Source organism: Hyperolius riggenbachi, chromosome 11 (genome assembly GCF_040937935.1).
Source record: "Hyperolius riggenbachi isolate aHypRig1 chromosome 11, aHypRig1.pri, whole genome shotgun sequence".
Classification (NCBI taxonomy): domain Eukaryota; kingdom Metazoa; phylum Chordata; class Amphibia; order Anura; family Hyperoliidae; genus Hyperolius; species Hyperolius riggenbachi.
The window spans coordinates 245,216,597-245,231,227 of record NC_090656.1 but is presented as its reverse complement, the minus strand read 5'-3'; positions in this window follow the sequence as shown (position 1 = coordinate 245,231,227).

Below are 14,631 nucleotides of genomic sequence, written 5' to 3'. Positions count from 1 at the left end.
CAAGTAATAAGGATGCTAATCAGGCAATCCAAAAGTTAAAATCACCATTACTTTTCTTGTTGATAAATGATCATTCCCCAGTTCACCTGACTCTTGTTTGGTACACAAAGGAAGTTGCAGGGCATGCTCTGTTGTCGTTTTTTGTTTCTTTATTTCCTCTCAGACTTAACTAATGTACAGAAGCAAAAAAGGACAACCCAGCATGCCCCGCAACTTCCTTTGTGTACCAAATAAGAGTCAGGTAAACTGGGGAATGATCATTTATAAATGATTTTGTGTCCGACAGTTACACTTTAACAATATAAATGAACAAGTCAATTACAATTCTGTACAAAAGGTTTGTCAGTTGGTTAACTATGCCGGTTACATTACAAAAGGTGTTCAGTGCACAAAAGGGAAGATCTGCAGGATTATCATCATTGCTAATGAAAGCTGTGTTTATACCTAAACTGGACAAGGAATGTGCCTCACCTAGAGGTAGAGGGGGAATTCCCACACCTAGGCAGGGATTCTGGGGGAAAGACAAACATTATTTGCTTAAAGAAGACCTGTAGTGAAAATAACATAATGAATACAATTGCTTATTTTTTATAATATTCATTTATAGATTATTTAGTCAGTGTTTGTCCATTGTCAAATCTCTCCTCTCCCAGATTTACATTCTGAAATGTATCCCTGGTGGTGACCTCTTTACTGCTGGCAGGTGCAGCTCTGTGGAATATTCGTTACTGAGAGATCGAAGCACAGAGGGAGATCCTGGTTGCTTGGCAGTTGGAAAAAAACTGTTATTTCCCACAATGCAATGAGGTTCACAGACAGGAAACTGTCAGGGCCATGGTGCTGACATCACACTGTGGGAGGGGTTTCACCACAATATCAGCCATACAGCACCCCCTGATGATCTGTTTGAGAAAAGGTAATGATTTCTCATAGGACAGGGGGTATCAGCTACTGACTGGGATTAAGTTTAATCCTTGGTCACAGTTCCTTTTTAAAGTGAAATTATGTTACAATAATTTTACCACTAGCTGATAGCCCGGCATTGCCCGGGTATGTATTTGGCTGGTGTTGGCTCTGCCCACTATTTCTAACCCTAATTTACACACAATTACTCAATGACCAAGTTTGTGAGCTTTGCAGTCTTTGGCATCAATAACCTGCATTGAAATGAAACAAATATGATTGGCTGTTTGTGGCTCCACCCCCTTTTCAGAATTTGAACCCCAGTCACCCAATGACCAACTGCACCAGGTTTGAGGCCTGTGCCATTAACAGTGCAAGAATGGCAGAAATGTAAATATTCCTCTTGAAAATCAACAGGTGAATTTTGATTGGCTTTTGTAGGCTCCACCCACTTTTCTGAATATTAATACCAGTCACCCAGTGACCAACTGTGCAAAGTTTAAGAACCCTGCCATTAACAATGTAAGAATGGCTGCAGTTTACATTTTCCCAGTGAAATGTGTATTTGTATCCACCCACTTTTTGGTTATGGGAATAAAAAGTATCCTATACTTTATTCCAGGTAATGTACTATGTGTGTGCCAAATTTCATTCACATCCAAACTTCCAAACTTTCCTATTTATAATATTAGTGAGATCATAAGAAAAAAGACTGTATCATTCTATCGTTTGATGCTCAATTATTTGGGCCCAGTCAGAGTTTAAATTTCCAGTGCCTAGATTGGTAGATGCCGGACACCTGGTGCCTAGATTGGTAGATGCCGGACACCTGGTGCCTAGATTGGTAGATGCCGGACACCTGGTGCCTAGATTGGTAGATGCCGGACACCTGGTGCCTAGATTGGTAGATGCCGGACACCTGGTGCCTAGATTGGTAGATGCCGGACACCTGGTGCCTAGATTGGTAGATGCCGGACACCTGGTGCCTAGATTGGTAGATGCCGGACACCTGGTGCCTAGATTGGTAGATGCCGGACACCTGGTGCCTAGATTGGTAGATGCCGGACACCTGGTGCCTAGATTGGTAGATGCTGGACACCTGGTGTGTGGTGTGGTGATGTGGTACATCCTCTGTTGGGATTTCTTGATGATGGCCAGAGGCGTAGCTAGGCTTTTCGGCACCCACGGACAGACAGTTTTTAATTGTGACCCTTTCTAGACACATTGGGCATGGCCACGCATCAGAATGTGGGTGTGGTTATGGGTGGAGCCAAATGCACAAATGCTGTTTAGATAGCCAGATGTGCCCCCTGCCCCCTTTTTAATAACCAGATGTACCCCCTATAGTTAGCCAGATATGCTACCCTTGTTCTGCTGCTAACACTTTTGCACTCCTCTGCAGAGGGAGGGGGAGAAGCAGGGACACTTCAGGCAGCCAGCAAGCTGCCTCTCACTCACTTGGGGGTGCGGTGGCTATGCTCTGCGCCCCCTTACAGTGCTGCGCCCAGGGACTAGGGATGCTCATTCGGATTCCGCGGAAATGCAATTTCCGAAATTCCGATCGGAATTTGCATTTCCGCATCAGAATGCGGAAATCGGCAATGCAGGTGTGTTAGGCGGATTTCCGTCGGAAATCGCGGAAATTCTTCCCGACTTTAACATCGATTTTCTCAAAAACTATAAGGTCTTTTTGAAAACTTTTTTTTTGCATCTTGTTCACAAGATTCAGTTTAATAAACCCCGAAAATTGGTGTTTCTGTGACTTACCGGGGCTTTGCTATTAACCGATAAAATCGGAAAATTTTTACTGTAAAGTAAAATGCAGAAAATCTGCATCTGCCTATTTTCTGCATTTATATTACAGTAAAAATCCGCCCACTTTAGTGGTTAATAGAAAAGCCCCCGTAAGTCCTAGAAACGCCAAATTTTTAGGGTTTATTAAACAGAATCTTCTGAACAAGATGCAAAAAAAAGTTTTCAAAAAGACCTTACAGTTTTTGAGAAAATCGATGTTAAAGTCGGGCTGAATTTCCGTGATTTCCGGCGGAAATTCCACATTGGAATGCGGAAATTGGTATCGGAAAGCGGAACCGGTAATTGGCAATAGCGGAATGCGGATTTACCGCGGAATCGGAAATTGGCATTTCCGACCATCCCTATCAGGGACATCACTGAGGCGCTACTCCTGATACTACAGATCTCCTGTTAACCCCTTGTTTGCCTGATGAAGCAGGCTTGACCTGCGAAACGCGTTGAAATTCCTTTTGGGGTATCGTATAATAAATATGTTCACTTATATAATAACAGGACGTCTTGTCTGCTTTTTGGGAGGCAAGCCCACCACTTCCTCCAAGCAATTTTAAAACTTTTATGATCTTTTATCCTGCTGGCGCCTCTGTTAAACATATACAGGATCTTCTCAAAAAATTAGCATACTGTGATAAAGTTCATTATTTTCTGTAATGTACTGATAAACATTAGACTTTCATATATTTTAGATTCAAATACACACAACTGAAGTAGTTCAAGCCTTTTATTGTTTTAATATTGATAATATTGATAATTTGGGCATAAAGCTCATGGAAACCCAAATTTCCTATCTCAAAAAATTAGCATATTTCATCCGACCAATAAAAGAAAAGTTTTTTTAAAACAAAAAAGTCAACCTTCAAATAATTATGTTCAGTTATGCTCTCAATACTTGGTCGGGAATCCTTTTGCAGAAATGACTGCTTCAATGCGGCGTGGCATGGAGGCAATCAGCCTGTGGCACTGCTCAGGTGTTATGGAGGCCCAGGATGCTTCGATAGCGGCCTTAAGCTCATCCAGAGTGTTGGGTCTTGTGTCTCTCAACTTTCTCTTCACACTATCCCACAGATTCTCTATGGGGTTCAGGTCAGGAGAGTTGGCAGGCCAATTGAGCACAGTAATACCATGGTCAGTAAACCATTTACCAGTGGGTTTGGCACTGTGAGCAGGTGCCAGGTCGTGCTGAAAAATGAAATCTTCATCTCCATAAAGCTTTTCAGCAGATGGAAGCATGAAGTGCTCCAAAATCTCCTGATAGCTAGCTGCATTGACCCTGGCCTTGATAAAACACAGTGAACCAACACCAGCAGCTGACATGGCACCCCAGACCATCACTGACTGTGGGTACTTGACACTGGACTTCAGGCATTTTGGCATTTCCCTCTCCCCAGTCTTCCTCCAGACTCTGGCACCTTGATTTCCGAATGACATGTAAAAGTTGCTTTCATCCGAAAAAAGTACTTTGGACCACTGAGCAACAGTCCAGTGCTGCTTCTCTGTAGCCCAGGTCAGGCGCTTCTGCCGCTGTTTCTGGTTCAAAAGTGGGTTCATGCTTCCATCTGCTGAAAAGCTTTATGGAGATGAAGATTTCATTTTTCAGCACGACCTGACACCTGCTCACAGTGCCAAAACCACTGGTAAATGGTTTACTGACCATGGTATTACTGTGCTCAATTGGCCTGCCAACTCTCCTGACCTGAACCCCATAGAGAATCTGTGGGATATTGTGAAGAGAAAGTTGAGAGACGCAAGACCCAACACTCTGGATGAGCTTAAGGCCGCTATCGAAGCATCCTGGGCCTCCATAACACCTGAGCAGTGCCACAGGCTGATTGCCTCCATGCCATGCCGCAATGAAGCAGTCATTTCAGCAAAAGGATTCCCAACCAAGTATTGAGGGCATAACTGAACATAATTCTTTGAAGGTTGACTTTTTTTGTTTTAAAAACACTTTTCTTTTATTGGTCAGATGAAATATGGTAATTTTTTGAGATAGTAAATTTGGGGATTTCATGAGCTGTATGCCAAAATCATCAATATTAAAACAATAAAAGGCTTGAACTACTTCAGTTGTGTGTATTTGAATCTAAAATATATGAAAGTCTAATGTTTATCAGTACATTACAGAAAATAATGAACTTTATTACAATATGCAAATTTTTTGAGAAGATCCTGTATATACATTGCATCCACTCCTGGTGGATGGGAGTGCTACCTCCTTTTCCTGATCTACAGAGAGCGACTTCTTAGCCCTGAGTGAGGACAGGCTTTATCTCCTCACCTGCCTTCATAGTGGTTACCTGGACGGTAACCCGTGCTTGTGAGTATAATTATTCTCACTTTATCATTCTATCAAACATTCCTGACATACTACACTATATTGGGCTCTCGGTTTTCCATTTTTATCAGGGACATGTGTCCCCCCTGTCCCACCCATAGCTACGCCTCTGATGATGGCAATAGTGTTGTTATTATTATTATTATTGTGTTGTTATTATTCTCTAAACCATCCCTGCAGGCCAGCTGAGAGTTCTGGCGGTGTGAACGGATGCTTAGCTTACCATTTTAGTATCATTAATATACTGTAAATCAAATTTCACCTAACCATATAGAGAACTGGAAACGGTGGGAATTTTTTAAAATGATATGCAAAGTGCCCGTTCCTTAAAACAGAATGTATTTACATATTTCACTTCCACATAAGCGATACAGGGCAGCAAGTTTTGATTCAGGATGATACAATTTGCATGAATGATAAATAATACCCGTATGCATCAGTTCTAGAAAGCGAGCTGAATGTGAGAATCATTTCTTTCCTTGATAAGTCCGGCACATCGTATTTTACGGCATATAAGGCGCTCTGGACTATAATAAGACACACCATGTTTAGAGGGGGAAATTACTAAGCCTGATGTGTCCATGTCCCAGGAGTGTCTTGTAGAGGTTCTCCCCTATTATTGTGTCCCCCTTGTATCTCCTGTGTCCTCCATGTGTCCTCATGTGTCCCCTTCTGTCCCTCATGTGTCCCCTTCTGTCCCCATGTGTCCTCTTATGTCCCCCATATGTCCTCTTCTGTCCCCCCATGTGTCTTCTTCTGTCCTCCCATGTGTCTTCTTCTGTCCCGCCATGTGTCCTCTTCTGTCCCCCATGTGTCCTCTTCTTTGTCTTCTTCTGTCCTCCCATGTGTCCTCTTCTGTCCCGCCATGTGTCCTCTTCTGTCCCCCATGTGTCCTCTTCTGTCCCCCCATGTGTCCTCCTGTATCCCCTTCTGTCCCTCATGTGTCCCCTTCTGTCCCCCATGTGTCCCCTTCTGTCCCCATGAGTCCTCTTATGTCCCTCATGTGTCCCCTTCTGTCCCCCATGTGTCCTCTTCTGTCCTCCCATGTGTCCTCTTCTGTCCCGCCATGTGTCCTCTTCTGTCCCCCATGTGTCCTCTTCTGTCCTCCCATGTGTCTTCTTCTGTCCCGCCATGTGTCCCCTTCTGTCCCCCATGTGTCCTCTTCTGTCCTCCCATGTGTCCTCTTCTGTCCCGCCATGTGTCCTCTTCTGTCCCCCATGTGTCCTCTTCTGTCCTCCCATGTGTCTTCTTCTGTCCCGCCATGTGTCCTCTTCTGTCCCCCATGTGTCCTCTTCTGTCCCCCATGTGTCTTCTTCTGTCCTGCCATGTGTCCTCTTCTGTCCTCCATGTGTCCTCTTCTGTCCCCCATGTGTCCCCTTCTGTCCCCATGTGTCCTCTTATGTCCCTCATGTGTCCTCTTCTGTCCCCCATGTGTCCTCTTCTGTCCTCCCATGTGTCTTCTTCTGTCCCGCCATGTGTCCTCTTCTGTCCCCCCATGTGTCCTACTGTATCCCCTTCTGTCCCTCATGTGTCCCCTTCTGTCCCCCATGTGTCCTCTTCTGTCTCCCCATATGTCCTCTTCTGTCCCCCCATGTGTCCCCTTCTGTCCCTCATGTGTCCCCTTGTGTCCCCTTGTGTCCCCCATATGTCCTCTTCTGTCCCCCATGTGTCCTATTCTGTCCCCATATGTCCTATTCTGTCTCCCCATATGTCCTCCTGTGTCCCCCGTGTGTCTCCTTCTTTCATCCATGCGTTCCCTCAGTGTCCCCTTCTGCCCCCCATGTCTCCTACGCTCCCCCTATGTCCTCCTCCGCTCCTCCTGAATAAATGAAAGCAGTGGCAGCACAGCTTACCTAATCCATCTGAGCCGGGGCGGTGATCAGAGACCTCTCCTCTCCTTCTCTGTCCCCCTAGTGCCGGCTTCTGCTGATCGTATCATTGCAGCGGGCTCTGATAGATTAGGTGAGGGACTTTTTCTACCTAAATTGTGGGGGGAAAAGGTGCGTCTTATATGCTGAAAAATACAGTACATCCAGAGCCATCAGTGTACAGTGTGCCGATAGCATTTTTAATTTTACAGAAACTAACTTGCACACAGCTGCCTGTTTCAGGCTGTTTTGGTCTTCATCGGTGCGAGTTAAAAGTTGAATATGGCTGCCAATGTAAGAAAACAATACTCTATTAGTTATATTTTATGGAAACTGCGGAGTGAAGTTAGTATTACGCTATGTAGGTGAGATGAGGACGGGTCAAGGTATTGGGTGAAAAGTCGGCTCCTGCCATGGCATCCAGTGACAAAACAACATGGCACCTTGTTTACCGGTGCTGCCATAATGTTGCAGCCAGTACAGGTAGCCACATGTGCCCCAGTATTAGGTAGTCCCTTCAGAATAGACAGCAGAAATGCCCCCTCCCCTCAGTACAGAAAGCCACATGTACCCCAGTATTAGTTGGGCTCCCAGTTTAGGTAGCAGATGTGTGCTCCTCCCCCAGTATAGCCAGATGTGCCCCCAGTAATACGTAATCCCCCGGCCCCAGTACAGGTAGTAGAGGTGCCTCTCCCAGAAACCAGATGCCCCCCAGAATTCCTTAGTTTAGGTAATAGATATGTCCCCCTCGCCCCAATATAGATAGCCAGATGTGCTCCTCATATTAAGTAGCTCCCCCCACCCCAGCATAGGTAGTAAGTATGCCTCCAGTATCCAAATCAAAATCCAAAAAAGCTTTATTGGCAGGGCCAAATACATTCAGCATTGCCAGTATTAGGCAATCCCCCCCTCCCCCCCAATATGTGTAGCATATTCCCTATATGGACTCACGAGCGAAGTATAGGAGGAGAAGTAACTCAACGGCTTTCACCATTTCACCGCTGGGATCTCTCTTCAGCCGCACGTCCTGCGCCCTCTGCATGGCTATATCATGTGACTAGTGACTATTTGGGGGGGTCACATGATGAGAGACATGCAGCTGTAGCCATGGAGACTGGATGCCGAATGGGCAGCTGAAATAGATCCCACCTGTGGAATGCCGAGAGCCGGTGAGTGACTCTGCATGGGGGAAGGAGGGAAAGGGGGGCGGAGACACTCGGGGAGGGGACGGAGCCTCCTCTCCACCATCAGGCGCCTGTAGGCTGGAGCCTCAGTGCCTCGATGGTAAATCCGGCTCTGCGCACCACAGGAATACTTCACATGGCCAGTAAAGGGGTAAGACGGAGAAGAAAACGTCAGGGAGAATCTTAGAGAAATGCTTGTTGTTCTTGTCTGATTACTTGTTTGATATTTCTTCAAACAACCCGAAGGTTGGATGAATGTAAACAGGAGTGCTTAGTTGCTATCGTTACGGAACAAAGCAATAAAAGTTACACAAACAACGGTGAGCTTAAAAGGATGTTTAAAAGAAGCATATAGACAAAATAAAAAGGCGCTACGGCTAAAATGAAAGTCAAGTCACTTTCTCCGAACTGATAATCATCTTCACAGATCGGGATTGGCTCATTAAACACGACTTTTTCCTTGTTAACTTTAAATTACACATACGCTCATTTGCCTTTCTGTGCTAATATATGTGTAATTAAAATAACCTTTTATATGTCAGGTATTAAGATTGCTTACAATTATTCCACAGAATTTTTATTCTTATTTTTTTTTTAATATTGATATACTTAAGTTTTCATATACAGACAGTCCCCTACTCACAAACGACTCAAGTTACAGCGTTTCAGAGATACAAGCAAAGTTGTCTTCATGTACAAAATATATAACTCCTTTTTTTTTGTTACATATTTTTGGTGTTAAAATGGACCTGAACTCTTGCACAGGACAGAAGGAACGCATAGAGAAATGCTCCCTGTATGTATTTAGAGAGTTTAGCCTGTCTAATTTCTCCTCATCTATGACTGATCACAAGTTGTAATTTGATCTCTCAGCCATGTCAGCTGGCTGCCTTGGCAAAGCAGCTAATTTGTAGACACAGGACCTTAAAGAGACTCTGTAACAAAATGTCATCCTTTTTTCTACCATCCTACAAGTTCCTAAAGCTATTCTAATGTGTTCTGGCTTACTGCAGCACTTTCTACTATCACAGTCTCTGTAATAAATCAATGTATCTCTCCCCTGTCGGACTTGTCCCCTGTGTCTGGAAGGCTGCCAACTCTTCAGTGTGATCTGTTATGCATACCCCTCTCCAGGCCCCTCTACAGGGGCGTAGCAATAGAGGTCGCAGCGGTCGCATGCGCGACTGGGCCCGGCTCCTGAAGAGGCGGGGGAGGGGCCCGGGCCGGGGGGGGCCCATGTCTTTTTGTAGTGGCCAGGACTGAGTGCGGCCCGTGCGCCGTGAGCGCTATTGGGAGGGGGGGGGGGGAGCCACAGCTGCGGGGAGGGCAGCCCGACCTCTCCCTCCCTTCCTCTCCCCGGGCCCCCCCCTTCAGATGCAGAGTGACGCGCACGGAAGCGCTGTAGGCTGAAACTCACCTCCGTCCCTGCGTTCCAAGCGCCGCTGATCTCCTCTCGCTGTATAGATGTTGTTACACACTGCTTCCGGCTAAACAGGAAGCAGTGTGTAACAACATCTATACAGAGCGGGAGGAGACCAGCGGCGCAGGGACGGAGGTGAGTTCTGCCTACAGCGCTCCCGTGCGCTGCGCACTCTGCATCTGAAGGGAGGGGGCCCGGGGAGAGGAAGGGAGGGAGAGGTCGGGCTGCTCTCCCCGCAGCTGCGGCTCCCCCCTTCATTATGAGGGGGGGGGGGGGGGACCTACCTACCTACCTACCTACCTACCTACCTAATCCTGGGGGGCAGCTACCTACCTACCCTGGGGGGGCAGCTACCTAATCTAACCTATCCTGGGGGGCAGCTACCTACCTAACCTATCCTGGGGGGGCAGCTACCTACCTAACCTGTCCTGGGGGGGCAGCTACCTACCTAACCTATCCTGGGGGGGCAGCTACCTACCTAACCTATCCTGGGGGGGGCAGCTACCTACCTAACCTATCCTGGGGGGCAGCTACCCACCTAACCTATCTGGGGTGGGGCAGCTACCTAATCTAACCTATCCTGAGGGCAGCTACCTACCTAACCTGTCCTGGGGGGGCAGCTACCTACCTAACCTATCCTGGGGGGGCAGCTACCTACCTAACCTATCCTGAGGGGGCAGCTACCTACCTAACCTATCCTGGGGGGGCAGCTACCTACCTAACCTATCCTGGGGGGGCAGCTACCTACCTAACCTATCTGGGGGGGGGGGGCAGCTACCTAATCTATCCTGGGGGGCAGCTACCTACCTAACCTATCCTGGGGGGGCAGCTACCTACCTAACCTGTCCTGGGGGGGCAGCTACCTACCTAACCTATACTGGGGGGGCAGCTACCTACCTAACCTATCCTGGGGGGGCAGCTACCTACCTAACCTATCCTGGGGGGGCAGCTACCTACCTAACCTATCCTGGAGGGCAGCTACCTACCTAACCTATCCTGGGGGGCAGCTACCCACCTAACCTATCTGGGGGGGGGGGGCAGCTACCTAATCTAACCTATCCTGGGGGGCAGCTACCTACCTAACCTGTCCTGGGGGGGCAGCTACCTACCTAACCTGTCCTGGGGGGGCAGCTACCTACCTAACCTATCCTGGGGGGGGGCAGCTACCTACCTAACCTATCCTGGGGGGGCAGCTACCTACCTAACCTATCCTGGGGGGGCAGCTACCTACCTAACCTATCCTGGGGGGGCAGCTACCTACCTAACCTATCTGGGGGGGGGGCAGCTACCTAATCTAACCTATCCTGGGGGGCAGCTACCTAATCTAACCTATCCTGGGGGGCAGCTACCTAATCTATCCTGGGGGGCAGCTACCTACTCTAACCTATCCTGGCGGGCAGCTACCTACTCTAACCTATCCTGGGGGCAGCTACCTAATCTAACCTATCCTGGGGAAAGCTACCTAATCTATCCTGGGGGGAAGCTACCTAACCTATACTGGGGGGCAGCTACCTCATCTAACCTATACTGGGGGGCAGCTACCTAATCTAACCTATACTGGGGGGCACCTACCTATTTAACCTGGGGGCACTTACTTGTCTAACCTGTATTCGGGGCACCTAGCTAGCCTATACAGGTGGCAACTATACTGGCTACCTATATTGGAGGCACCTACCTAACTAACCTATACTGGGGGCACCTACCTATCTAACCTATGCTGGGGACAACTATTCTGGCTACCTATATTAGAGGCACCCACCTAGCTAACCTGTACTGGGGGCACCTATCTATCTAACCTATACCGGCGGCGCCTGCCTATCTAACCTATACTGGGGGCAACTATACTGGCTACTTATGCTGGAGGCACCTACCTGGCTAACCTATACCGGGGGCAACTAAACTGGCTTACCTATGCCTGGCTACCTATACTGGGGGGACCTATAGCTGGCTATAGGGATTTGGATATGTGTGTGCGTCGGGTGTTGCCGGGGGAGGGGGGCTGTTGTTGCCGTGGGGGGGGGGGGGGGGGGGCCACATCCAGATTCCGCATCGGGGCCCAGAGGTTTGTAGCTACGCCACTGCCCCTCTATGCACACTCCCGTGTGTGTGTGTGTGTGTGTGTGTGTGTGTGTGTGTGTGTGTGTGTGTGTTATTTACATAAGCCAGCAGCGTCTCTGCTTATCAGTGAAAGAGAGCTGGATAAAACCCCTCCTCTGTTTAGGCTGTGAAAGTAGCTGGCTGACACATACTGAGGAATTACAGAGAGGGGCACAGGCAGAGCTGTCTGCAGGAAGCCTGACACTTCAGTGCATGAGAGAAGCAGGGGACAGAAGGTAACACACACAAATGATCTCTTGAGATTCAAAAGGAAAGCTGTATACAGCCTGCTTGTGTATGGATGTATTTTCTATGTGTGGACATATTGTACATCAACCTACTTCCTGTTTTGGTGGCCATTTTGTTTGTTTATAAACAAACTTTTTAAAACTGTTTTTGACTACTTTTAATGTGGCGGGGAGCGGCGAAATTGTGACAGAGGAGAATAGGAGATGTCCCATAACGCACTGGTATGTTTACTTTTGTGCGATTTTAACAATACAGATTCTCTTTAACAATAGGGGCTTGATTCACAAAGCGGTGCAAACACTTTGCACGCCTGTGAAAACCCCTTTATCACGCCTAAACTCAGTTTAGGCATGATAAGAAGAAACTCGCGCGAATTTTCCGTGCGCAAAGTTTTGCGCGTGCAACCGCGCACGCGCGCGCGCAGCGGCCCCCGCTTCGCGCGAACCTCCCATTAAGCCCTATGGGACTTTGCGCGCGCACGTACGCGCGTACGCGCGGAAACTTCGCGCGAGTTAGAGCACAAAGCGGTGATAACTTTGCTGGTGCAAAGGTTATCACGCCTAAAGTCTTTTAGGCGTGATAACTGAGTTATCACCGCTTTGTGAATCGAGCCCCATGTCTGCTTCCATAAAAACAGCAGGAAGTAGACACACTGCAGATTTATTGCAGGATTTGTATCAGTTGTAACTAAGAAATGTTTTTCTATAAAGGTTATTATGCTGTTGCTTATCTTTTAGAGCAGAGAGGATGTTCTGAGTTCAGGTCCGCTTTACATTTTACAGTATTGTAAGAACTGTTATAAATACACTTTAAAAGTACATTGAAAACAACCAAAAGCCATAAATTTATACTATGGGCTCGATTCACCAAGCGGTGCTAACCCAGTTATCACGCCTAAAGGACTTTAGGCGTGATGACCTCTTCACCACTGAGTTAGCACCGTTTTTGCCTGCACTTCGCGCGAAGTTATCGCGCGCAAAGTTTTGCGCGCGCACCCGCACAGGCGCGCGCGCAAAGTCCCATAGGGTTTAATGGGCGCATCGCGCGAAGTGCGGGGCGCTTCGCGCGCACGCACGCGGGAGCGCGCGCAAAACTTTACGCGCGGAAACTTCGCGCGAAGCCCTTCTTATCATGCCTAAAGTGACTTTAGGCGTGAAGAGGGCCTTTTCACCACGGTGCTAACACTTTGCACCGCTTGGTGAATCGAGCCCTATGTATCCAAACCCAGAGTTGTCCGAAAGTACATTTTCTAAACCTTCTGAGGCTGATAACTTTAAAGAGACTCCGTAACAAAAATTGCATCCTGTTTTTTATCATCCTACAAGTTCCAAAAGCTATTCTAATGTGTTCTGGCTTACTGCAGCACTTTCTACTATCACAGTCTCTGTAATAAATCAATGTATCTTTCCTCTGTCAGACTTGTCGGCCTGTGTCTGGAAGGCTGCCAAGTTCTTCAGTGTTGTGGTTCTGCTATGAACTCCCCCTTCCAGGCCCCTCTATGCACACTGCCTGTGTGTTATTTAGATTAGAGCATCTTCTCTCTTCTCTCTTATCTTTTACAAGCTGGATAAATCGTCCTCTGAGCTGGCTGGGCTTTCACATACTGAAGAATTACAGACAAGGGCAAAGCTGTTTGCAGGAAGAAAAGAGCAGCCTGACACTTCAGTGCATGAGAGATGCAGGGGGAAAGAAACACACAAATGATCTCTTGAGATACAAAAGGAATGCTGTATACAGCCTGCTTGTGTATGGATGTATTTTCTATGTGTGGACATACTGTACATCAACCTACTTCCTGTTTTGGTGGCCATTTTGTTTGTTTATAAACAAACATTTTAAAACAGTTTTTAACCACTTTTAATGCGGCGAGGAGCGGCGAAATTGTGTCAGAGGGTAATAGGAGATGTCCCCTAACGCACTGGTATGTTTACTTTTGTGCGATTTTAACAATACCGATTCTCTTTAACATTTTGAATGTTATTTCAATGATAGACCCGTTCCAGTTCTCCTGTAGCAGTTTATCTCTGGAGTTGTGCAGGATATAAGGGAGTCCTGCAGGAAGGCGATGTGCCCCTCAGCTTGTAACCAGTACCGTAGCTAAGGAGTTGTGGGCCATGATGCAAGTTTTACAATGGGGCCCCCCAAGCACTCTATACCTAACAATTGAAACGGCGCACCAAAATCTTCCAATGGCAACTACAGTGTCAGAGGTGCAAGAAGGGGATGGGGAGCAGCTTGTTACTGATTACCCCCAAGCACTCTATACATAGCAATCCCTGCCAATGGCAACTACAGTGTCAGAGGTACAAGAGGGGGATGGGGAGCAGCTTGTTACTGATTACCACCAAGCACTCTATACATAGCAATCCCTGCCAATGGCAGCTACAGTGTCAGAGGTGCAAGAAGGGCATGGGGAGCAGCTTGTTACTGATTACCCCCAAGCACTCTATACATAGCAATCCCTGCCAATGGCAACTACAGTGTCAGAGGTACAAGAGGGGGATGGGGAGCAGCTTGTTACTGATTACCACCAAGCACTCTATACATAGCAATCCCTGCCAATGGCAGCTACAGTGTCAGAGGTGCAAGAAGGGGATGGGGAGCAGCTTGTTACTGATTACCACCAAGCACTCTATACATAGCAATCCCTGCCAATGGCAGCTACAGTGTCAGAGGTGCAAGAATGGGATGGGAGCAGTTTGTTACTGATTACCCCCAAGCACTCTATACATAGCAATCCCTGCCAATGGCAACTACAGTGTC